This window comes from Peromyscus maniculatus, chromosome 18 (genome assembly GCF_049852395.1).
Source record: "Peromyscus maniculatus bairdii isolate BWxNUB_F1_BW_parent chromosome 18, HU_Pman_BW_mat_3.1, whole genome shotgun sequence".
Lineage (NCBI taxonomy): Eukaryota > Metazoa > Chordata > Mammalia > Rodentia > Cricetidae > Peromyscus > Peromyscus maniculatus.
The window spans coordinates 15262788-15289716 of record NC_134869.1 but is presented as its reverse complement, the minus strand read 5'-3'; the positions used below and the strand labels follow the sequence as shown (position 1 = coordinate 15289716).

Below are 26929 nucleotides of genomic sequence, written 5' to 3'. Positions count from 1 at the left end.
TAAAACTTTAATCTTCTTACATATGGTTAGCTGGTTGGTTGGCTGGTTGACTGGTTGGTTGTTTTGCTTGCTTTGGTTTTTTGAAGGAATCATTTAAGTTTCTTACTTTGTAAGAGTTTGGTACATGAGTACTAGATTACATTTTCCCATTCCCTTCCCCTCTCCAATTCCCCCATGTTTCCCTGTCCTTCACAAGTACATGACCTCTTCTATAATTATTATGTACACATATGTATGTATGTATATATATATATATATATATATATATATATATATATCCTACTGTGTCCATGTATTGTTGCTTTTTTAGTATTTATTATGCATACAGTGTTCTGCAGCGTTCTGTAGAATGTATGCCTGCACACCAGAAGGGGCCACCAGATCTCCTTACAGATGGTTGTGAGCCACCATGTGGTTGCTGGGAATTGAACTCAGGACCTCTGGAAGAACAGTCAGTGCTCTTAACCTCTGAGCCATCTCTCCAGCCCTGTAGTGTTGCTCTTACACACATGTGTTTAGGGCTGACCACCTGGAATTAGATAGTCTATCAGGGAGCTCACCCCTGAAGAAATTTAATTTAATTCTCTCTCAGCAACTATTGATGACCTGGCTCTTCAGCAGTCATGTTTGGAGAGGTTTTTGTTTTGTTCAGATTTTTATTGTCTTTTGTTCCAATTTTTGTTCCTTTTACTTTTCCTTGATTTTAAATTTTTATTAATTTTCTAAGGATCTCATACATTGCATTTTGTACATTTTTATCTCCCATCTCCTGCCAGATCCACCCAAATTTATATCCTCCTTTTTTAAGTCATCAAATCCCATTAAAGCTGCTATCTACTGTTAGCTATATGGCCATCCACTAGAGCATGTTAGACCTACCAGAAGCCACACCCTTAAAGAAAATCAACTCTCCTTCCCCCAGCATCTATCAACTACCAATAGCTCCTCATCTAGGGGTCAATCTGTGAAGCAGTTGTGATATCCCTTTACTGTCATTCAAAAGAGCCTTAGTGCAAAATCAACCATTTATTAACTGTCAATCAAAGACCGAGGCCAATACTGTAAGACATCATAGGACACCCATGGCTAAGATTGACAAGGGCACAAAAAACTCTGTGGAGGAGACAGTCCCAGGTGCCTGGACTTTGCATTCACGACAGCCATGGCAGATACTGAGTTGGATGCCCAGGGCATCTAAAATTCTATTGCTTAGGAAATTGAAGAAGACGCAGGTATCTTACTGTCTATTATGCTGTCAGACATACTAAAGGGATAGTTGCAGGAACCAAGCTAAGTCCAGGAATCCAGGAGTGACATCTTCCCTGTACTCCCGGACAGATCCTGCAACCTTCCCTCTGCCGGCAGAGAGGAAGATCAGAAGACCCGCCCTTTAGACAATCCGATATTCATTCTCAAAAGTCAGTTGCCTGGAGACAGCCAGAAGCTGGTGCAAATGGGTAAAAGAAATGCCACTGTCCCTGCCATTCCTCTCTGCCATCTGTAGAAGGGGACACTCTTAGCACCATTGGGCAATGCTGCTCCCTACAGTTCCTCAATGAGCACTAGGAGGGATGACACAGAAGATATCAGTCTCCTGGAGCTCCTCATCAGAAGAGAAGCCCCTTCCCAGTGGGCTAGGCCACCATGGGATTGAAACTTCTAACCATGATTGGCACAGGGGCGAAAAGATGTGGCCTCGGAAGACTGTGAACTGTCTACTAAAACTCTGCGGTTGCCTGTCCATCCCAGAGGAAACCTCACCCATATCAGAAGGGTCTGAGAAATGAGGGGACCATGGCAACAGTCACAAGAACAAGTGGGGTTAGAGGATGCTGGACTCCATGGTCCTGCAGTCATGATGCTGGGGACCACTTTATGTGCATACAAAGACTTGTAGGAGGGAACCATCCTGGAATCCCACACTGCTGTGCATATATCACACCCCACCCATACTTCTAGGTCCAATCAGGAGTTAGGTGGCAAAGGGTGGAGAGTTCTCCATGGGGTATTCCAATCAACAAGAACTCCCATCACCTAAGTTCCTGTTAGCAGGAACTCATATCCACTGAATGGGGAGGTCTTCTGAGACCTGGCAAAATCATAACTGTAAATGTAAATCACTATGCAAAACATTGAGTCTGAAGAATTCTCTACTTCCAGTCCAGGATGACAGTTCTGGTCTAACCTTTGCCTCCGACTTCCCAGAGGTATACTTTGGTCTCCTGGAAACAGTTGGAGAGTATAGTCTTGGTGGTACCATCAGAGAATTCCCTCATTTTCAACCTGGCCTTGTGAGTTTCTGTCTGTGGCTAAATATGATGATATTGTTGCCATTCCTGGTAGATGAGTCACGCTCTGTATGGTGGTATTTTATTTGTACTGAAATGTAATTTTATTTGTATGTTAATAAATAAAGTTGCTTGGGGGTCAGAGCTAATAGCAAGCCATAGCAGAGCTGGGCGTTCATGGTGCACGCCTTTAATCCCAGCACTTGGTAGAAGAGCTAGGTAGATCTCTGTGTGGTCAAGGATACAGCCAGCATTGGAGACACACGCCTTTAATCTCAATACCACAGAAGACCTGGAGGGCTGTACATTCAGGCAGTGACGAGGCAGTCATGTGTTTGGGTTTACAACCAATAAGAAGGCAGAACAGAAAGACTATATAAAGACAAAAACACAGGAAGTAGGTCCCTTTCAGAGAGGTCTCTTGGCTGAAAAGGCTAGCTGCAGCAGGAGGGTAAGGCTCTTAGCTCTGATCTCTTGGCTTTCTTCTTTGCATTGGTTCTGTATTTCTTATTTAATAAGACAGTTGGTTACATCTACAGCTCTGGCTACTGGACCACTTCTCACCACAAAACCCATGGCTTTCTTCCTTTTCCTGAGACCATGCTGGCAAATACACTACTTACATCTTTTATCACAAGGCTTGCTTTTGGGGAGAACTCCAATGAACTGTCATAAGTAGGGGCTACAGAGAGAGCTGGGTCCATAAAGTGCTAACCATGCAAGTACACGAACCTAGGTTGATCCACAAGTCCCACACAGAAAATCTATGTGTGGTGGTGTGTCCTTGTAATCCCAACACTAGTGTGGTGGACATGGGTTGATCCCAGAGGCTTGCTGGTCAGCCAGCCAAGCCTAATCCCTGAGCTCCAGGTCCACGTGAGAGATGTCGTCTCAAACGAGCTTCTAAGGAATGACCTCTGAGGTGGCCTCTGGCCTCTATGCACACATGCAACCACACACACACACACACACACATATGTAAGCTACACAGACAGGATGGGGAAGGCAGAGGGAAAGAGGAAAGGCAAGAAGGCAAGGGAGCTAGGGCTGGGCAGAGGGGGAAAAGAGAGAGGGAGGGAGGGAGAGAGGGAGAGAGAGAGGGAGAGAGGGAGGGAAGGAGGGAGGGAGGGAGGGAGAGAGGGAGGGAGGGAGGGAGGGAGGGAGGGAGGGAGGGAGGGAGGGAGGGAAGGAGGGAGGGAGGGAGGGAGGGAGGGAAGGAGGGGTAGTGAGAAAGCACTGTAAAAAGTGGCACTGGTAAACAGACTTCAGCGGAGAATCTGGAACTGTGAATCACTTTTCTGATCACCAAAGATCCAGTTTCTAATGATAAATTAGAGGTGATAAGTCCACCTGTTACACACACACTGGCTGAAAGCTGTACATGTGGCAGACCATAATATGTTACAGGAGAAATAAAATAAATAAAAGCTCATACAATAGCTCTAATACTTTGAAGATAAATCGTAACTGCATAGATTTTATAGTGTTTGTAACTAGCCTAGTTTTTCACACTTATTTAGTGAGCAGTGCGTATGTTCATGGAGTACACAGGTATATAGGTATAAGCGTGCCAAGGCACACTGGTGGAGGTCAAAGGACAACTTGCAGGTTTTCTGCCTCTATCATGAGGATTCCGTGGATCAAATTCTTATTGTGGGGCTCAACATCAAATGTCTTTATCCACTGAGCCATCTCACAGATCCCACTATTCCCTTTTTACAAGTGAGAAGGACGGGCTTGTGTGAGCCTCACTCACCGGAGTACATGCTGTACAAATGAGAAAAACTATGCATCAGTAAAGTGAATCTTACTCTCATGCACCTAAGGCATAGACTGCACTGAAATAAAGTCTAAGATTATATTGAAAAGCTGAGCTATGAAGACTAAATACAGAGGCCCAGCTCAACTATCAGGGCTCTCACAGGGTAAGAGGGAAATGGGATGGTGACACTTGGGTGGGTCTACATGGGAACTCAGAACACTGAGATGCTACTGTACCCTCCAGGCTGGTAAAAAAAAATCTGCTCCTTTGCATTTCAGAAAGGAAAGTTACCTCTAATGCCTGGAGACCTTGCAAAAGACTGTGAAATTCCCCCCTCAAAATGCCCTGCCCTCCCTCGCTGCCTTCAGACCAACCGCTAGAAGTTAGACCAGTAACTAAGAGTTTCAACTGTAAAATGCATTCCCTGCTGTGGGAAGAAATACCTTATGCGCCCCCCCAAAAAATACTTTCTACCCAGCCTTCTGGGATTTAGAATTGAGAGCATATGTGTGCAGACATGTTTTGAGGATGTTGGCCTGAGGCATAAGGAATGAGTGCTACATAGAGGAGAATTCTGTGTGTCAGAATTCAGTTTCTAACAAGGACATCTTCAGTAGGTCCTAAACTATGATGAGATGTCAGTGGAATCAATAGAATTCCAAACAGCAGGCATAAGAAGCAGCACTTAACCATGGGGAGGTCAGTACATGTGTAAGTTTATCAGAGCAGCAACCTGAGAGCCTTGACCTGTAGGAATCTATTGTGCTACCTAATGAATCACTAGTCATTTTGTTTATAGAGCCAAAAAAAAGCTACTAGGGCTATTATAACAAAAACAAAACAAAACAAAAAAAGACTCACAAACCCAGCGGGCTAAATACAAAAATGTATTGTCTAATAGTTCTAGAAGCAATTAGTCCAAGATCAAAGAATTGGCAGGGACTGTTTCCTCTGACAGTAAGGCTCTTGTGGCTGTCTCTCTCCTGCCAGGAGGCAATTCCTTGGCTAAGAGATGTATGTATCACTCTTGTCTCTTCCTTTATCTTCATTTTTTTCCTTGTGTGCGTCCATTTCTACCTTTAAAATGGGAATGATCTCCTCCACTGTGGTCTCATCTTTACTACTTAACATTTATAAGTGTCCTGTTTCTAAATTCATGGAGATTGACACTTCAATGTACAGCACTAAGAGAATATAACTCAAACTGCAACCAAGTGCTTACATTACCAAAACTAGAGAGACAATTGATACTTAGTTTCTAAGCTGCCTCTCAGACCCAGAACCCTCTAACAAAAGGGAAGAAAAGAAGTTGAGTCCTTTTGAGAAAAAGAAAGCAAATATTTATTAAGAAGAAAAAAATCTCTGTAGAATATTATTTTAAGATGTGTTACATATGTTTATGCTGTGGAACATTTGTTTTAATGATGCAAAGATGTATTACATTCTTTTATGTTTCATTTGTTTAACTCTGTGAAGCTGTGTTACTGTGCCTGTCTTAAATGCCTGGCGATGTAATAAAGAGCTGAATGGCCAAAAGCGAGGCAGGAAGAAGAATAGGTGGGGCTGGCAGGCAGAGAATAAATAGGAGAAGTCTGAGAGGAGAAGAAGAAAGAACAAGAGAACAAGGAGAGGAGGATGCTAGGGGCCAGCCATACAGACTGCCACAGAGTAAGAGTGAAAGTAAGATATATAGAAGTAAGAAAAGGAAAAAGCCCAGAGGCAAAAGAGAGATGAAATAATTTAAAGTTAAGAAAAAACTGACAAGAAACAAGCCAAGCTAAGGCCAGGCATTTATAAGAAATAAGTCTCTGTGTGTGATTTGGGAGCTGGGTGGCCTAAATTCAACTTAGAGTTGGCCCAATAGATCCCAACCCCCACCATCTGGTATTCTTCCTAGACCTAAGGGCATGATTGGAATACAGATCAGCACCGGCTGGAACCCTAACATTGATTCTCCAACCAAAAGAGGGGTCACTGTGGCAGAGAGGGCAAGGGAAACCCCTAACACCACTTCCTTCTGCTGCTGACCCAGATGACAACCCAGAAGGAACATTTTAACCAGAAGAATAATCCTGACTGTACCACCATTACGAAGGGCTCCTGAGCAAAAACATGTATCCCAAAGCTAGATCAGCATAATGCATTGGTTCAAGATAAAATGACCATCACCCCACAGGTCCATGCTGAGGTGAACCACTCAGTGTTATTAAAATCACACTCTCCACAGACTAATGACAAACTATAAGCTGCTTTTTATCATTCCACAGCAAGATATGTATTTAAAATGAGATCAGAAATTCAGAAATTTTACAGCAATCTGATATTCTAGCCATAAATAAGGGTAGACTTTTATATTTTGCAGAAAGATAACTCATGAAAAGTGAACTAAAAGAAAGTGGTCCTTTCCCCTGGTCCATTGGAATAGCACTGTTCTAAAAGACAGTGGTACAAAGCAGTTTTGCCATCAGGCGAGAAATTTAGTAACTCTGTAAAAACAGATAAGTGGTTTGACACAAGGATACAAATCACTTATCATATTTCCACCCGATAAGATACAATGTTGGAAAATGTGGTGTCAAAGATCCTGTAGGAATGGCCACAGGGTGTCTACTTAACAGAGCATCTAAGTCAAACCTGGAAGGCATAAAAGATAATACATGGGCAGGGTAATCCAGCAGGGAGAACACATTCCCAAAAGCCAGCTAAGTGGCAGGGCCAGGTCCTGATCTCACTTCTAGAAGCCTTAAAAGCAGACCAAGTTACACAAGTATCACATACATGCAGAGGGCCTATGTGGGTCCCATTAAGGCTCCCTAGCAGTCATCCAGAGTCTGTGACCCCCCAGAAGCTCAGATCGGCTGTCTCTGTGGGTTCCTGCATCGGGACCTTGAACCCCCTGGCTCTTAGAATCCCTCCTCCATTTCTGCAGGAGGACTCTTGGAGCTTGGCCCAGTGGTTGGCTGTGGATCTCTGCATCTGCTTCCATCACTTATTGGATAGAGGCTCTATGATGACAATTAGGGTAGTCACCAATCTGATTACAGGAGAAGGCCAGTTCAGGCACCCTCTCCACTATTGCTAGGAGTCTTAGCTGGGGTCATCCTTGTGGATTCCTGGGAGTTTCCCCGGCACCAGGGTTCTCCCTAACCCTGAAATGGCACCCCCCATCAGGAGAGCTCTTTCACTATTCTCCCTGTCCAATCCCCAATCTGCCTAACCCACTCCCTTTGCCCCCCGGCCCCAGTTTACCCAGATCTCTTCTATTTCCCCTTCTCGGGGATTAAATTATTCATGGTGTTCATAACTAGACCCATAGTCATGCTAAGTACAAGTGCAATTCATTTACAGAGACAAGCTTTATTTAGCTTTCTGTATATGTTTTCAAAGTTAAGCTTAAAGCAAGGTTAAGCCAAAAAAAAAAAAAAAAAAAAAAACAAGTAAAGTTTGTTTAAAATCAGGTATAGTTAATAGATAGCCCTCAAAACCTTTCAGAGATCTGCTGAATATGGTATTTAAAGTGTTCAATGAAAAAGTTTCCCATGATAGACAGAAATGCCAAGCCCTATTGTTAACCCTAAGGTCTCCAAAGAAGATGATGGGACACCTGGATTGTGGTGATGCTAACCACCGGGCAAAGAACTGTCCCATGCCTTGCCTGTCACCAGGGCTTTATTCCATGTCACCATGGACACTGTTGGACTTATTGTCCTACTCGGCCTTGTCAAGGTAGGTCAGTTTTCCCAAGTTCTTCCTCCACAGGAAAACCTCTCAGACCTTCAGCCATGTACTCTCTTGGTTCTCTCTGGTCTTTCCTCTCTTCCTCTCCCCCATCCCAACCCCCTCTTCTCATGTCTTGGATCAGTCTATCGACCATGTTCAATGTACTACTCTGTCTCCATGCTATGAACTCTTCCAGATGCCTCTGGCTGAACTATTCATCATAGATGAATAAAAACCTTACCTAGGAATGGTCATGTCCTCATTTCATTAAATGATTATGTAATACTCTATACCACTAACATGAGTAAGAAAATTAATGGGTTTTCAGAGGATTGAGAAACTCATCACTTGAATCATATCTGTACATTTGTCTTTCTGTAAGTGGCAAAGTTGGGAAATTTGTGTTTCCCGTCCTCTCAGCATGACACTCTATAGGATTTGATATCCTTGACTCATTGAGAGAAACACCTCCATGTGGGATACAGTAACAATTATTGAACCCATAGTTATCATTGCTGCCTTGCCAACAGATAAAAAGGAATAAAAAAAAGAAAAAGAAAAAAATAGAAGCTACAATCTCAACAGCTAATCAACACTGATTATGTTTAGGAGCTAAAGATGATGCTACATAAATTATGCAAAGAAGAACATATCTGGAGCTGGGTGAGGGGGATTCTCTGGCCGGCATCTCTCAATACCTTTTCCTTGGCAATAATAGTGAAAAGAAAGAGAAGCAATCCCTAATAAAGGCACAATAATGGGGAGCTTATTCAGACTCTCTGGAATAAAGGTTATCGCTGTGGAGTGAGGGGAATCAAGGATGGTCTTTAAAAATGGCACAGCTCAAATGTCAATTGCTTCTTCATCACCAGTTGAAGCAATAAAATCTTTCATTCCTGTCTATGAATTTCACATTTTAAATAATTTTGAAAAGTGGTTTCCAGACATGAATTTGAGTCATCAGAATTAGCTGGGAGAGGACAACCATGGCTCAGGAAGTAATTATACCTTCTGTCAAGCCTGACCACCTGAGTTCGATCCTTGGTACCCACATGGTAGGAGAGAAGCAGCTTCTGACTACTGACCTTCATGTACACACCATGGTGTGCACACACACACATGTAAACACACGCACACACACACAAATGTTAAAAAATGAGGAACTTGGTATACTAATTACTTTCACATCATGTGATAAAATATCTGACAGAAACAACTGGAGAAGAGATTTTTAATTTAGCTCACAGTTCAGAGGATTCAATCCATCATGACAGGGAAGACATGGTAGCTGGAACAGCTCTGTTCACGACAACTGGACAAAGAAATGAGTCACGAAACTGAGCCCACCAAGGCAAGGGTTTTCAAAACTGAACATAAAATTCCTTGGTACTTGCTAATCCTCACCATTTAGCATCCCTGAGGTACTGTCTCTATGCTTCGACACACTGTTAGAGGAAAGACCAGACAACCACGGTTCAAATGTAGATTTCTCTAAGATTTCCACACAATGTAACAATCCTATTTAAGGTGGTATCAAAAGGAGCTTGATTCTCATCAGCAAAACTACTCAGCTTTGCAACTGTCTTGCTACATGCCTAGGCCCAGTTATTTCACTTCTGGAACCTCAGTTTCCTTGTCTGTAAGACGTGGGAGAGAAAAGGATGATATATGCAAAGTGCTTAATACATTGTCTGGAATCCAAGAGCTGCTTAATAATTAGCCATTTCTTTCTTCATAAGCATTATTAATTAATTCATGTTCAAATAATGATTTGCAATTAAAAGAAATGATTTAGAAAACTCTCAGGGGTCTTATAAGTTTAGTTGGAAATAAATTAGAAGCCTAAATACATCGATTAAAACATGGACTCAGAAGTGGAGTGTCTTAGTCAGGTTTTCTATTGCTGTGATAGAACACCATGACCAAAAGCAACTTTGGGACTAAAGGGTTTATTTCACCTTTCACTTACAGGTCACTGTCTACAAGTGAGAGAAGTCAGGGAAGGGAACTCAAGGCAGAAACTGATGCAGAGGCCATTGGAAAATTCTGCTTAGTGGCATGCTCAGCCTGCTTTCTTTGGGTTTTTTTTTTTAATTGAAAAAAATCATTTTTCATACAATATATTCTGATTATACTTTTTCCTACACCAAATGCCTCCCAGATCCTCCCCACTTTCCCTCTTACTTCATACCCTTTCTTTCTCTCTCTTTAAAGAACAAACAACAAAAAAAGACACACACACACACACACAGAAAAACACACACACACACAAACTGGAAGCCAAAATATACAAGTGTAAGATCAATAAGACCAAAAAAATGCCCAAACAAAGCAATATGAGACAAAAAGTCTACAAAAAACGACCACTGAGTTCATTTTGTGTTGGGCAACTGCACCTGGACATAGGGTCTACCCTGAAGTATGGTTGTGGTGGTTTCAAAGAAAATGGCCCCCACAGGCTGTCAGGGAATGGCCTTACCGGAGTAGGTGTGGCTTTGTTGGGGGGAGTGTGTCACTAGGGGGTGGGCTTTCAGGTCTCAGATGCTCAAGCCAAGCCAGTGGCTAACAGTACATTCCTGCTGCCTGCAGATCCAGATGTAGAACTCTCAGCTCCTTCTCCAGGACCACGTCTGTCTGCATGTGGCCATGATGATAATGGACTAAACCTCTGAAACTGTAAGCCCACCCCAATTAAATGGTTTCCTTTATAAAGTTGCTGTGGTCATGGTGTCTCTTCACAGCAATAGAAACCCTAAGACAGTGGTTAATATGCCCAGTGAGACTCCCTTTGAGAAAAATAACCTTTGCAAGTGGTTATCAATGGCAGATTGCTTGTTCAGCAATGGGAGCCCATGTCTACTTTCCCCTCTCAATACTGGGACCCCTTCTGCCTTGAACCTGTGCAGGCCCTGTGCATGCTGCCACAGTCTCTGTGATTTCATATGAGTATCAGTCCTGTTATGTCTGGAAGACACTGTTTCCTTGGTATACAACAGGCTTGCCTACAGCCCTATCTTATGGAGGCATTTTCTCAATGAGGTTCCCTCCTTTCAGATGACTCTAGATGTGCCAGGTTGATATAACACTAATCAGCAAAAGCAGCCAACAACAGTAGAAAGTAGGTAGACTGAGCCATAGTAAACAAAGCTTAAGTGAAACTCATTGATTCTCTGGTCAAAAGGATATTCACTATAATGTTTATAAAGTGTGCTGTCTAATACACTAACCTTTGCACGTAGTTACTGAACACTTAAAATACAGACAGCATAAATTAAAATGTGCCAGACTGTTCTAGAATGAATATAACTTCCCAGTGAGAAGTCACTCTGCACAGTAGAGATTAATAAAGGAAAAGGTTCTTTAATAAGAGCACACAACTGGTTCTGACTAATGCACACACACAAAAAAAATATTAAATTTGAGAACCAGTCTGGAATTTACATTTTCACTAGTTAACATAGACCTTAGGCTCACACAATTTGCAAATGCTGTCAGCCGCTCGTTAGACTTTCAACAATTTAAATAGAGACAGGGAATGCAAGTCTGGCCACTTGGGCTGATGGTTCATTTACACAGAAAGGGTATTGTCAGAATTATGGGATCCGATCCTTTTCCCCCTTTTTATTAAAAATAGATATTTTTCTCACATAATACATACTGGTTATGACTTCCCCTCCCATCTGGATCCACCCCCTTTCTTTTTCTCATTAGAAAACAAACAGGCTTCTAAGGGATAATAATAAAACATAACAAGATAAAACAAAAACTAACACATCAGAATGGGAAAAAAAAAAAAAAAACAGGAGGAAAAGAGCCCAAGAGAAGACACAATAAACAGAGACCAGCTCATTCTCAGACTCAGGAATCCTATAACAACAACATAAACTGGAAACATAATACATATGCAAAGGACCTGTAGGGTAAAAAGAGAAAAGAAAAAAGTATATAAATAAAGTTAAACTAAGTAAAAATAATAAGATAATTTTAAAAAGAAAAAGGGAAAGCCCTGATATAACACTATGAGACAAGGAATCTCCAAAGGGGCCATTGAGTTCATTTGCTGTTGGCCATCTACTACTAGGCATGCAGCCTATTAAGAGTAGTTTGTTTCCCCAATGAGACTTTGTTGGAGAAAACTAAATCTTCATTTGCAAGTGGTTAGCAATTGGAGATTGCTTCTGGGTTAGGATGCCAACATGTGAAAGGACTCCCTTCAGCTCCAGGGCCCCATCAGGTACAGACCCAAACAGGCCTTGTGCCTGCTGCTTGCTTCAGTCTCCTTGATTTAGAGGGCCTTGTATCCCCCACCCCCTCTGGCTCTCACATTCTTTCCCCTTCCTCCTCTCAGGGATTCCCTGAGCCCCGAGGGGAAGGATTTGATGGAGACATCCTGCTTAGGAATGAGTGTTCCAGGGTCTCTCACCCACTCAATCAGTATCGGGTTCCATCTTGTGGAGTGTGCTTTGATTCAAATCGGATATTGGCCGGTTGCTTCCCAAGCTTTGTGCCACCTCTGCCCAAGCAGATCTTGCAGATCCAAAGGTTTGTGGCTGGCTGAGTGTTTCTGTTTCTCCTTTGGTAGTGTGCAGAATGCCTTCCTGTACCCGAGACACCAGAATAGAGGGGTAAAAGCTTTCTGCCGGCACCAGCTCAACCTCTCCATATTCAGTGAGTTCTGTAGGTGTTGCCTTCAGCATTGGGGCCTTGCTGTCAGTTTGTGGACAGCAACCTATAGTCCTGGCAATGGCCTGTGTGGTTTGAGGGTTCCCATGGAACCCCTTTGGATGACATTTTAATTAGATGTAACCCAATCCCAGTACTAGAAGCTTCATTTGGTGGCAAAAGATGGCTGGTTGGGGCTCTGCGCCCCGCCCCCCATTATTTGGCAATTTCATTAAGTCATTCTCATATATGTATATATTTTAGAAAGTTTCTACCATATTAGGTTTCCATACCCCTCAAATGGCCCTTAATTTTAGCTGTCTCTCCCTGTTTGCATCTCTCCTCTGTCTCCCTCTCAGCTCCTCCTCCTGACTCAGTTCTCCCATTACAGTCTCCCTCCTCATCCATCCATAACTATTCTAGTTCCCTTTCCTATGGAGACAGATCAGTCCCTCATAGACCCTTCCTCCAACATAACCTCTAAGGTTCTATGGATTGTAACATGGTTATCGTTGACTTCACAGCTAATATCCACATGGAAGTAAATGCATAACATATTTGCCTTTTACCTTTAAATTGGGTGATTTACCAAAATCACCCAACCCAGGATGATTTTTTTTTCTAGTCCCATCCATTTACCTGTGAATTTCATTCTTCTTAACAGCCGAGTAAGAGCCAGAAATTGGAAGCAATCTAGATATTCCTCAACAGATGAGTGGATAAAGAAAATGCTAGTATTACTCAGAATGATTTCTTAAGAACGCCAGTGTTGTTTTTTTCAAATAGTTGTTACATGTGTTCATCTTGTCACCTGGAAGAATTATGCTTTTTCTGATAAGATTACAAGGGACTTAATGGCAGACCAGGACTTAAAGGTGATTGTGATCCTGTGTTGCCCCCTTGAACTGCCGCTTGGAGGCATGTTCTTTGATATGGGAATGGGCTTAATGGCCAGTTGTAGGTCAGGGTTGCCTCCTTTTGTTAGGAGAACAAACCCTAATTGGAGTTCAATCATGGCAAGCAAACATTAGCAGAAATGTTCTCAGCAACCCTAAACTTCAATTATGACACAAAATCTTGATTCCTACAGTTTCTAATAAGTGTGGTTAGTATGATATCTCAGTAACCCCCCCCCCACTCTATCCCCTACAGACAAAGAGAAGCTTAAACCAGGATTCCAAAGTGTAGATAAGAACTTAGACCCCTGTGGTGAAATTTTATTTGTACTGAAATGTTATTTTAATTTTATGTTAATAAATAAAGTTGCCCTGGGGTCAGAGCTATTAGAGCCATAGTAAGAGCGTGGTGGTTAGAAGAGCTAGGTAGATTTCTGTGTGTTCAGGGATACAGCCAGTATTGGAGACATACGCCTTTAAGACCTGGAGGGCGGTACTTACAGGCAGTGATGAGGCAGTCATGTGGTTGGGTTTACAACCAATGAGAAGGCAGAACAGAAAGATTATTTAAACAGGGACACAGGAAGTACCTCCCTCTCTCGGGGAAGCTAGGAGCACTGCAGGAGGTAAGATTTTATCTCTGAGCTCTGACCTCTCGGCTTTCTCTTTTACATTGGCTCTGTGTTTCTTATTTTAAAAAGACAATTGGTTACATCTACATCTGGCGCCCAACGTGACAAGAATCCATTAAAAACTGCTTGGGGCCGAGCAGCAGGCTCCCTAGCCGGAGCAGCCAGCTCCCTAGCCCCGGCCCAGGTCTGCTTGGGCTAAGGCTGGACTGTGAGCTGCTTGCTTAAAGCCAGTGCTACAAACAGCTCAGGCCTGCCCTGCTAAACAGGGCCCCTGCCTGTAAAGCCAAGCCTTGACTCGGCTCAAGAGGGAACAAGTGGCTGACTTTAAGCTTTAGCCGGCTACCCCTTCGCTTTCACTTTCGCTTTCGCTTTCACTTTCGCTTTTGCTTTCTCTCTGTCTCTGTTTCTCTCTCTCTCTCTCTCTCTCTCTCTCTCTCCCTCTCTCTCTCTCTCTGGATTCACACCTAGGACACTAGGTGGCTCTTTTGAAATTCGCTCGGATTTCTACTGTTCTACGCAGATTTGGTAAGTCATAAAGGAAACTATTTAAACGACAAATTTTTTCCACATTTAAAAAAAAATGGGTTTTCTGTGTACATTGGAAGAAAATTGGGTTTTTGAAATTTTAGGCAGTCTGACAATGGAACAACTATATGAGAAGATTAATGTTGATCGAATTATGCAGTTTATCACCATGCTTATTCTCATTTTACTATTTAAAAAGATAGTCGATTTAAGTGCCAGGATAACAGCTTTAGAAAAACCTGTTAATTTTAACAGTGAAGTTGGTTCAAGTTTGGATCATAAGGTTACAGAAAGAAAGCCTGTTTTCACACAGTCATCCTTAATTTATCCTGTAACCGTACAGCAGATGCCTGATCAAATGGCTACACAAAATATCTGGGCTCCAATTGAACTGATGGATTTTAAAAGGTTTAAGGAGGCAATAGTATCTTATGGCATGCATTCCCCATATGTAAAGCAAATGTTAAACTCTTGGTCAACATATAATAGGATTATACCACAGGACTGGCGGGACCTTGCACAAGCTGTTCTGGAACCCAGCCAGAGAATTCAATTTCTAACGTGGTTTAAGGAGGAAGCTAGAAACGTAGAAACACAATGGAGGGATAAAGGAATACAAGTTTGTCAGGATCAGCTTATTGGAGAAGGCCAATATGCTTCAATACAAACACAATGTTTATATGATGTTCAAACCGTAATTTTATGTCGAATGGCAGCCTTGAATGCATGGGACAGAGTTGATGAACCAGGAAAAAAAACCTGAGTCATTCACAAAGGTTATGCAAGGCCCAAAAGAATCTTTCACAGATTTTTTAGAAAGACTGGCTTCAGCAGTAAACAGAATGGTCTCAGGATCAGAAGCTAGTAAGGCAATAATTGAAGCTTTGGCATTTGAGAATGCGAATGCAGCATGCAAAAGAATAATCAGGCCGTTAAGGGCAAGATCTGCACCTTTGGAAGATTGGATTAGAGAAACAATTAATGTTGAGGTTGATGAGCATGATACGTGGGTAGGAGAAGTAATTTCAAAAGGTTTGAGGAGTGTTAGATGTTTTGGGTGTGGAAAGCAAGGACATTTTAAAAGGGACTGTAAACAGGTCATTCCTAGAAGCAATGTTTCTTCAAGGAACAATGGCAACAGAATGCCCCTTCCTTCTGGAGTATGCAGAAGGTGTGGTAAGGGAAAACACTGGACCAACGAATGTAGATCAACAAAGGACAGACAGGGTAATCCTTTGCCTCAGTTTTCGGGAAACTCCCGGAGGGGCCTCATGCAGGCCCCCATAGCAAAACCAGTTCAAACCTTTCCTGCAGCTGTAGAGGAAATCCCTGCTCTGAGCGATTAAATAACCAAATGACTATTGGAATAAATCATGCTGGTCAGGATGATGAAAAAGAGAGAATAGAAAATTCAGGAGAAAACATAAAGAAAATTTTTTGGCAAACTTCTATTAATGAACAGAGACCAAAATTAACGATAAAAATAAATGGTGTTTTGTTGTCTGGTCTGGTAGACACAGGTGCGGACATTACCATAATTGCACCAGAATTTTGGCATCCAGCTTGGCCTCTTCAAGAGGTAAACGTTCAACTGTTAGGAATTGGGACATTATCTGGAGTGAAACAGAGTGCAAGATGGCTGGAATGTATAGGTCCAGAAGGACAGAGAGGAAAATTAAAACCATATGTCGCTAACATAGCTATGAACCTGTGGGGTCGAGACTTGTTGCAACAATGGAATACTCAGATTAAAATCCCTCCAATCTCAGAAACAAATCATAAACTAGCACATGTTTCTGAGAGAAATATTAGAAGGCATTATTTTGAGTGGTCACCAGCCATCCATATTATACAAGAACAGGGCACAACAACTGATAATCCTCCAAAAATACCAACAGCTCTACCTTTAAAATGGTTAACAGACAAGCCTGTATGGGTTCAGCAATGGCCTTTAACAACAGAGAAACTCCAGGCTTTAGAAGAGCTGGTAGAAGAACAGTTAAATGCTCAGCATATTGAACAGTCAACCAGCCCTTGGAATTCTCCTGTATTTGTTATTAAAAAGAAATCTGGTAAATGGAGAATGGTAACAGACCTTAGAGCAATTAACAAAGTAATTCAGCCAATGGGCTCTCTACAATCTGGAATTCCTTTGCCTACTCTGTTACCAAAAGGATGGCCTCTCATAGTTATTGATTTAAAAGACTGTTTCTTTTCAATACCCTTACAAGAAAAGGACAAAGAAAGATTTGCTTTTACAGTGCCTACTTATAATAATTCTCAACCGGTTAAAAGATTTCAATGGAGGGTCCTCCCACAGGGAATGTTAAATAGCCCAACTCTGTGTCAATATTTTGTACAACAGCCATTGGAAGTGATACGTAAAAAATTTCCTAAATCTATAATTTATCATTATATGGATGATATTTTACTAGCTGACTCAAATGCAGATACTTTAGAAAGAATGTTTGAAGAAGTAAAGAAAATTTTGCCTTGCTGGGGATTACAAATTGCTCCTGAAAAAATACAAAGAGGAGATTCTATTAATTATTTAGGATATAAAATAGAGCTACAAAAAATTAGACCCCAAAAGGTGCAAATTCGGAGAGATAGACTACAGACTCTTAATGACTTTCAAAGATTATTTGGAGATATTTCTCATCTACGAACTATTGTTGGGGTAAAAAATGATGAACTGACTAATTTGTTCAAAACCTTAGAAGGTGACAAGGACTTAAATAGTCCAAGAGAATTATCACCTGAAGCTGAGAAAGAATTGGCCTTGGTAGAAAAGAAAGTACATGAAGGGCACGTGGATCGTATTGATCCAAAGCTGGATTGCATTTTGGTTATTTTACCTTCTAGGCATTCCCCTACTGGAATATTAATGCAGAGGGAAGATATTATATTGGAATGGATATTTTTACCAAATAAACCAAATAAAAAATTAAAAACTTATGGGGAAAAAATCTCTGACTTGATTTGGAAAGGAAAATTGAGACTTCGTCAGTTAGCAGGAATAGACCCAGCAGAAATTGTCGTACCTTTAACTAAGGAGGACATTGAAAAATTATGGACAGAAAGTGAACCTTGGCAAAGAGCTTGCAGTAATTTTTTGGGAGAAATTAACAGCAAATATCCCAAAAGCAACAGAATTGATTTTATAAAGAGAGCTGATTGGATCTTGCCTCGAATTGTACGGCAAAAACCCATGTCTGGAGTTCGTACATTTTATACAGATGCCAACAAACAAGGAAAGGCAGGTTACAAATCAGAAAATTTAAGTAAAGTGGTACAAAGTCCTTATAATTCAGTGCAAAAATCAGAATTGTATGCTATTCTGTTGGTATTAATGGATTTTTCAGAACCTCTCAACATAGTAACTGACTCTCAGTATGCTGAAAGAGTGGTGTTACATATTGAGACTGCAGAATTTATCCCTGATGCTTCAGAATTAACTTCACTATTTATTCAATTACAAGATACAATCAGGAAAAGGAGTCATCCTTTATATATAACTCACATCTGATCTCATACTGGTCTGCCAGGTCCTTTAGCACAAGGCAATGATGAGATTGATAAATTATTGGTAGGAAATGTGCTGGAGGCCTCAGAATTTCATAAAAAACATCACGTCAATAGTAAAGGTTTAAAAAAGGATTTTTCCATAACCTGGCAACAAGCCAAAGAAATAGTAAAGAAATGTCCTACTTGTTCTTTCTATAATCAAACGCCATTACCAGCAGGATGTAACCCAAAGGGTACTCAGAGGAATGAAATTTGGCAGATGGATGTGTTTCACTTTGCAGAATTTGGAAAATTGAAATATGTACACCACACCATTGATACTTATTCAGGATTTCAATGGGCAACTGCTTTGAGTTCTGAAAAAGCTGATTCTGTAATCACTCATTTGCTAGAAGTTATGGCCATCATGGGTATACCTGCACAAATTAAAACTGACAATGCTCCATCATATGTCTCTGTTAAAATGAAACAGTTTTTTGCTTATTACAATATAAAGCATATTACAGGTATACCACATAATCCTACAGGTCAAGCAGTTATAGAAAGATCAAACAGAACTCTAAAGGATATGCTAAATAAACAGAAAGGAGTAACAAAAACCCCCAGAAATAGATTGCATAATGCTCTATTAACTTTGAATTTTCTGAATGCCAATGAGAAAGGAACAACAGCTGCAGAGAGACATTGGGTAATAGAAAAAACTACAGAATTAAATCAGCCTATATACTTTAAGGATGTGCTGACCTCAGAATGGAAGCCAGGGTATGTATTACGTTGGGGACGAGGTTTTGCTTTTGTTTCTACAGGAGAAGATAAGCTGTGGGTACCATCAAAATTGATAAAGGTTCGATTTGAACAAGAGAAACCTCTTAATTAGAGGAGGTGATAGTTCATCAATCAGCATGAACATCCAATTTAAACTAACTTGTACCAGTAACACATGCCTTTTCATTTAATCAGATAATAACTTGCCAAAAAGGAACATCCCCAAAATTAGTCTTGGGGGAAGGTTTTTGTTTTTGTCTTTTAGGAGAATGAAGGTTAAGGAATCTGAAGGACACAAGACAAATGAGACAACTGAAGAAAAGGGACAAATCATCTATCCCAGGAAACAGAGTATATGGGAGTATATGGCATATGGGTATATATTATCTAAAAAAATTTATGTCTTCTTAAATGTTTGTTTCTGCTTTTCTCTAAAGATTTAACACTATTGGTTTTCTAATAGTCCCAGTTCAATTAAAATTTAAAGCTGACTTTGGAGTTGGAGAATGGCTCTCTCCTTCTTCAAACTCAAGCATGTTGTTAAAAGGAAAATGCAAACTCCCTGTATCATGCCAGAAAGAGCCATTTTCTGCTATGGGACAGGACAAAAGCCAAATTAATTAAGGGACTATTCTATTACTAATCTCAACTCTTTGATTCTATTCTGATTCTTTAAACTTTTCTTAAAGTATAAATTTTATATCAAAATTTACAAGATTAATAGATACATATACATTTTAAATTTTGTTAAGATAGGAATGGTCATATAGAGTACTAACTAATTCTAGAAAAAAGGCTTCAATTAGCTGCATATATATATCTTTGTGTTCGAGTCTCTTATCAGTTTTCTGCAGGAAATCATGGCCAGGCCTAACATCAACTGAAGTCTCCAGGAAGAAAATGGGGCCCCACAACAACAACAACAATTCCACGTGGACAATAATAATATCACTGAACTGACAAACATCATCTACAGATCAGCTTTGAACTACAAGGTGCTCAGAGCAATTTTGAGATGACTAGCTGAGATGATCCAGTCTCAAAGACTACTTGAATAAGGACTTGAGATAAACCCTGAACTTTGGCTTTATACATAGACTGGATAATAATGAAGGATATAGTTATCTTTCCTAGAATTTGACAATTAACCTAAAAAATTTTCTTTCAGGATAAAGATAACTTCGCCCATACCCAGCAGGAAGCAATTTTAAGAATATGACACCCACATTGCCAAAGAAGTGGTGTGGGGCAGGTGGTTTTTTGGTTCTTTTAATGGGTTTTGGGTCTGGGATAATTTTCATTGTTTAGGGGGGTTGGTTACAAGTTGTTGTCAAGGGTTAGGAAAAAGGCAAAGGAGATTAGATTTAAGGTTCTTGTTTAAAAAAAGAAAGAAAGAAAGAAAAGAAAAAGATAATTACTAGTTTTAAATACTTTACATTATTACCAACTATTAGGATATAAAGAAATGAAAGTTAGTAGTTAGACATTACAATAGAAATTGTAGTCATATTAGATATGTTTTAAAAATTGAGCAGATGTATTTTAGACAGGTCATCTTCAAACCCTTCAGAGATCTACAGAATATGGCATTTAAAATGTTTTAATAACTTAGAAATTTTTCTTTTTTGAGACATGTCGGCTCCTGGCAGTACCAATCTACTTCAGAGAAAATATGGGCATTGAAGAAACTGCATATGGAGTTAATTTTCATTGTGGCAAAAGTTAGCCACTGGACAACAAAGTATCCTCAAATCAACAGAAAAAATGGACAGACAGAACACGAAACGAAGGACTACCAATTCCTGCCAAAACAAGTGTGGTTATGGCTTTATCAAAAGGCATCTTCTGAGGCCAGGACAATATGGCACCATCCCTGAAGTGGACTTCACAATCCGGAAAAGGTACAGTGTCCTTTTCTTCGAAGGCAGCTGAACAGGCAGTGGGCTGATGGCTTCTGTTGTGCAATGGAACAGCAACTAAAGCTCACGCCTCTCAATAGTAGACTGGCATTTAATAGAGGGATGTGGAGAAGGGGATGCTTAGATGAAGCCATATATACACAGCCAAGAAGAATGGGCAGCTGAATTCAAAAACCATCAACAATTTCCAGAATTTAAAATCCTGAATCATGACATGACACTAGTGGAATTCAGGTGTTTCTGGTACATGGACTGCTCTCACCCAATGTGAGGTTGAACTGTTGACCTTGTGTACAACCTACTTCACAAATGAGTCTGTCAGATACCATAAGCCTATAGGCTGAAGATGATGCCCCAACACTGCGGAGAAACCTCAGGTGACTGCCCAGGCAGCTGGCTGTTTCTGTCGACTCACAAAATTTTTGGAAGTTGCTTTTGTGCACTTCCTGTTTTTATTTTTGTTAGCTAATATTATTTCCTTCTTGGGTCTCTGAGGGAGTTGAAGATTAGTTAGTTATAGTTGAAGATTAATTAGGATAGAAAGTGAATTAGATACATTTTGAACTTACTAAAATAGGATAGATAAGGGAATTATTTTCTCTGATTTGTCAAATACAAATGGACTAGACATCGTTTAGGTATTTGTTACTTGTATATATTGTATATAGTTATTGTACTTTTGTATATAGTTTTTCTTTTGTTAGCTATAACCTTTTGCCTTTTTTCTTTTTATTAAAATAGAAAAGGGGAAATGTGGTGAAATTTTATTTGTACTGAAATGTTATTTTAATTTTATGTTAATAAATAAAGTTGCCCTGGGGTCAGAGCTATTAGAGCCATAGTAAGAGTGTGGTGGTTAGAAGAGCTAGGTAGATTTCTGTGTGTTCAGGGATACAGCCAGTATTGGAGACATACGCCTTTAAGACCTGGAGGGCGGTACTTACAGGCAGTGATGAGGCAGTCATGTGGTTGGGTTTACAACCAATGAGAAGGCAGAACAGAAAGATTATTTAAACAGGGACACAGGAAGTACCTCCCTCTCTCGGGGAAGCTAGGAGCACTGCAGGAGGTAAGATTTTATCTCTGAGCTCTGACCTCTCGGCTTTCTCTTTTACATTGGCTCTGTGTTTCTTATTTTAAAAAGACAATTGGTTACATCTACAGACCCCTTTTCCCCAGGTGGCTGTATCTGCTACAGGGACTTTGGAAAACACAGTCAGGATATTCGACCAAAAGATTAAAAAGGGAGGTGGGTTAAAATAAATTATATGGTCTGTGCCTTTAAGAACTAGCCTCACAAAGAAAGGGGAGCGCTCCTTCCAACCTCCCTGCTGTGAGTGAGAGATTTGGAAGAGCCTCCCTGGAGGCTTGTAAACTTAGAAAACACCTTACTTTTGCATTCTGTACCTAAAGTCTCCAGTGGCAGCTTTGGGGACATGATCTAGGCACAACAAGACCCTCACTCTGTTGTCTCAAAAAGGGGTTCTTAGACAAAGATATCTCCAATATAGATAGACCCAGGCCAGTTTCAAGTCCCCAGAAATGATGGCGCCAGCCCCAGGAACTCAAAAGAACAGAGTCAAGATGTCTGATGGTAACCAATTAACCATGAGATGCCCCTCTCCGGAGATAACATGACCAAACCCTGGAAAGGAGTTGTAAAACTCCTGACAGGGCAAACAGATAAGCTAGAATAAGATAAAGTCCAGGCCCAGGAAAAACTGGACCAATCAAGGATGGACCCATACTAACCCCTCCCCTCTAAGAAATTTTATGGGTTTTGCCTATAAAAACTAACTTCCCTAAGAAAGAGTAACTCTTCTCTGCCTCACTTGAGATGGCTTAAGATGAGTTCCCTGTCATGACTTGTAACAGATAAACCTTGCTTTTGCATTCTGGTATGCTCGTCCTTGGTGGTCTCTCTGGGGGTTACGATCTGGGCACAACAGTTAGTATGCTACATATGTCCCAGTCAGTTTGGAGGCCGCTCCTTCATCTAAATCCTACTTTGTGTGACTTAATACTTCATAAACAAGTTTATTAGTAAATCCTTTATAGCATCAATTTTATTACTTCAACTTTCTCCTGCATTAGCAGTATTAAATATACTGAAATAATATTTTGTGTACATTGTTAACTTTTTTATTTTAGATTTAACTTCACTTATTTCGAGACAGGGTTTCTCTGTGTAGCTTTGAGCCTTTTCTGGAACTCACTTGGTAGCCCAGGCTGGCCTCAAACTCACAGAGATCCGCCTGCCTCTGCCTCCCGAGTGCTGGGATTAAAGGCGTGCGCCACCACCGCCCGGCTTGATTGTGGATTCTAACAATTGTAAGTGTACATGTGGTTCACACAGTATCGCTGAAATATCAACTATCTACATAGGACAGCATCTATGTTGAGTCCTCATTCCTAGTCCTGCATGCTTTTCTCTTTGTCCCACTGAGTATAGAGGCTGAAAAGTTCTTCAAGATACAAACTGTAAGCTAGAGAGCCAAAAGAGATGATGATATAATTCAGTCCAAGTACAAAGGCCTGAAGAGTGTGGATGCCGCTGAAGTTAGCCCAAATCCAAAGGCCAAAATCACCCTAGAAACTCCCATGTCTGGTTGCAGGAGAAGCTGATATCCCACTTCAAGAAGCGAAGGTAAATTCACCATTGCTCCATCTTTTTGTTGTATCCAGGCCTTGGGTATATTGAATAATACCCACACAATGTGGAAGGAAGATAGTCTTTCTCATAGTCTGTGAATTCAAATGCTAATCTGTTGAGGGATATTTGATAACAGTGAGTGAAGATGTGTCTCTGTCCTTCCTCACCCACCCAAGGTACCTTCTGATTGGTTTAATAAAGAACTAAACAGCCAGCCAATAGCTAGGCAGGAGAGGATAGATAGGCAGGACTTCTGGCAGATAGGAACTCTGGGATGGAATCTGGCATGAGGAATTTACCAGTGAGATGCAGAGAAAATCAGACATTCGGTATGGAGGAGAGGTAACGAGCCACATGGGAGAATGTTGATTAATATAAACGGGTTAATTTAAATTATAAGAGCTAATTGGGAACAAGCCTAAGCTAAGGCCAAGCTTTCATAATGAATAGTAAGTCTCCGTGTCATTATTCAGTAGCAGGCAATTAGAAGAAATTACATCAATCCCTTCTAGAGATACCCTCATACTTACCCAGACAAATGCTGCCAATTCTCTGACCACCCTCAGCCCAATCAGATTGGCACATATCATTAACCATCATATACTGCTTTTCACTACTATACTACTTTGATGTTTTTCTACCAAAGCTTTCATTGGGAAAAAAAATAATACTAAGGTAACTCCATAGGCTCTAGGCACATTTTCAAGTCTTTCTCCATTTAGTTTCCTAATAATATTGTAAAGGAAACTTTTAAGAAGTAAACAGAAACATACAAGCCAGAGCACCTAAGGTCTGGAACTAACCTGTAAGACAACTTCAGGAGAGACCAGGGCTCACTGGTCTCTCTTTGTGAATGAACACTTTGATCAGATGGAGTGAAAAATCTCTGGATAAAGCTGATATCAGAGTACTACCTACCTGCCTACCTACCACCTACTTACCTATTTACCTATCTGCCATCACCAAAAAAAAAAAAAAAAAAGGAAAGAAAACTTGATTATTCTGGCCTGGGATCAGAGAAAAAAATATTAACTCCCCAAGAGAACTCTTAACTGTGACCTGCCCTCAAGCCTTTGGGGTTGTAATTTTATAGTATGTACATGATCTAGGAATTCCAAGCCAAAGAACTAAAATAAATATTGGTTCTGAGAGTTCTAGTTATTAATACGTTGTCTCTCAGTTCTGAACCCACCTTTCTTTGTCCAAATTTGGATACTGGAATGGAAGACTGTAAACATTTCTACTCTGTCTTTTGGCTTGATGTGAGCCTTTATCAAAAGAACGCTGTGCAAGTAAAAAAGCTCAGGCCACTGAGAAGAAGTCAAGTGGTTTTTACAAATCTGTTTCCACTGATCCAATATTTTAGTAAAGCACAAAAGACTTATTTCTGAAAACCTAACAGAAAATTAATACAAAGAATTCCCATCTAATATGTATTCTTTCCTTACCATGATAGAACTTTGAGGCAAGGTTAAGTTTTCAGATACTGAAATATCCTATTACGTTTATATTTGAATGGATTTGTGTTCGCTTCTTCTTTAAGCCAATGGATATATCTGCAGATTAATCTACACAGATAGCTCTTAGAGGTGTTTAGGAGAGCATGATTCTGTTTGACTGATCCTAAGATTGGCTGCTCACATATCCCATTTCACATCCCAAGTATTTTCTCATTTTTTTCTGAATAATAAAAGGCTTATGGGCATTTGGGCTACACTAAAAATGAAAACCACTCAAAGAAACCAGGCTTGCCAGTGTGTGTGTGTGTGTGTGTGTGTGTGTGTGTGTGTGTGTGTGTGTGTGTGTGTGTACCCTTCCAGTTTCATTTTAAATTGTTTCAAAATAGAACTGTGACATACAAAACACACCCAGCTTGTATACTAACAGGTATCACTCTATGTCAAGCCGACTGGACCATGACCTACCTAAATATTTGATCAACTGTTATTCTATGAGAAGCTCTATTTTGTTTTTGTGACAGGGTCTCAATGTATAACCCAGGTTGGCCTCTAAATTGTGATCCTTTCGCCTCAGCTTCACCAGTTCTGAGATTACTGGCATGCATATGTACACACACACACACACACACACACACAGAGAGAGAGAGACTCTCCACAGAAGGATGCTGATTGAAAAGAATATTTCCCTGTGAGTCAGGGAACTAGGAAACTGGTTATGATGGTTACTCTGGTTACTCTTAATTGTCATCTTAATAGAATTTAGAATTATGTAAAAATAAAACCTCTGGAATGTTTGTGAGGGAGTTCCTAGGATAAGATGCACCTCAATGTAGACGGCACCATTCTGTAGTTTGGGGTCCGGTGCTGGCTAAGAAGGAGAAAGCAACTATGGTATACAATGTGACCAGCTGCCTCAAGCTTCCACCACACCTCTCCCACCATGGTGGACTATGAGCCAAAATAGACCATGGCTGCAGAGCCAGTAACAAACACTCCAGGGAACGAGGCTAAGAACACTAATATTCTTCATTGTATACTATTTGCCATCTTTGGAAGATCTGAATGTATATACTTCCAATTGAAATATGTAAAAATAAATAGCATAAAACATATATATGTGTAACTCAAGTTATATAAGTTGCATGAAACAAGATATAAAATATACTGGATATTTATTTGGTTTTGTTGTTGTTTTGCTTTTTTGTTTTTGTTTTGGAGATTATTTTTGTTTGAGACAGGGTTTCTCTGTGTAACAGTCCTGACTGTCCTGGAACTCACTCTGTAGCCCAGGCTGGCCTTGAACTCACAGAGATCCACCTGCCTCTGCCTCACAGATGCTGGAATTAAAGGCGTGTGCCACCACCTCCACCTGATTATACTGGATGTTTAAAGGATGTCTCTTGGAATATGGAAAGAATCAATGCATATTTGGTTTGTGGAATGGGCCTGAAATAATGACAAAGTAGATCTGGACAGAACAGACACATAACAGAAATCACTCCATGGGACAGTACGTCTCAGCACAGACACAAGGTAAAGACAAGAGGAGGCATGGTTAGGAAAGCATATTCACAGTGGTGAGTCTTCTACATGTGTCTAACAACTTACTATACAGTCGGTCTCTTGAACAACACAAATTTATCATCTCAAGATTTCTCATCAAGAGCCAGGGATTTTGTGGCCCTCTGTCTGCTCAGGGCCTTCCTGGGCTTGGCAGCATCTGCCAGAGCTACGGTTTTCCCTAAAGCACGTGCCCCTCTTTCCCAGAGCGGATGCAAACTCACACCCTTCCTGTTATACTCTCAGCTCCTCGATGCCGTCTGCAACTCTTCCCAAGTGATCCCTGAGACGGGCTCTCCTCCTTCCAACCTGAGAGTCGTTCTAATTTAAGGAAAGACCCAGGCCCACCCAGACAAAGGCACTTGCTTGGTAACCTAACCACAGGCGTAATGACTCACTGTGTCCACAAGCACTGCCCATGCTGAAGGAGAGAGGACTTACACTGGATGTGCCCTCCAAGGAATGAGAATCTTGGGAGTTATAAGATTCCCGACTAGCTTCCTGAGCTGACCTGCTCTGGTGATCAGATGGCCGAACACCCTAACTGTCATGGTAGAAC

The 26929-nt window shown here is 40.8% G+C and overlaps 1 protein-coding gene across 10 annotated transcripts in view; it reads right to left on the bottom strand.

Moving 5' to 3' along the window:
• Positions 1-26929, bottom strand: part of Anks1b (ankyrin repeat and sterile alpha motif domain containing 1B) — a 1025752-nt gene that overhangs the window by 950100 nt on the left and 48723 nt on the right. The window lies entirely within an intron of this gene.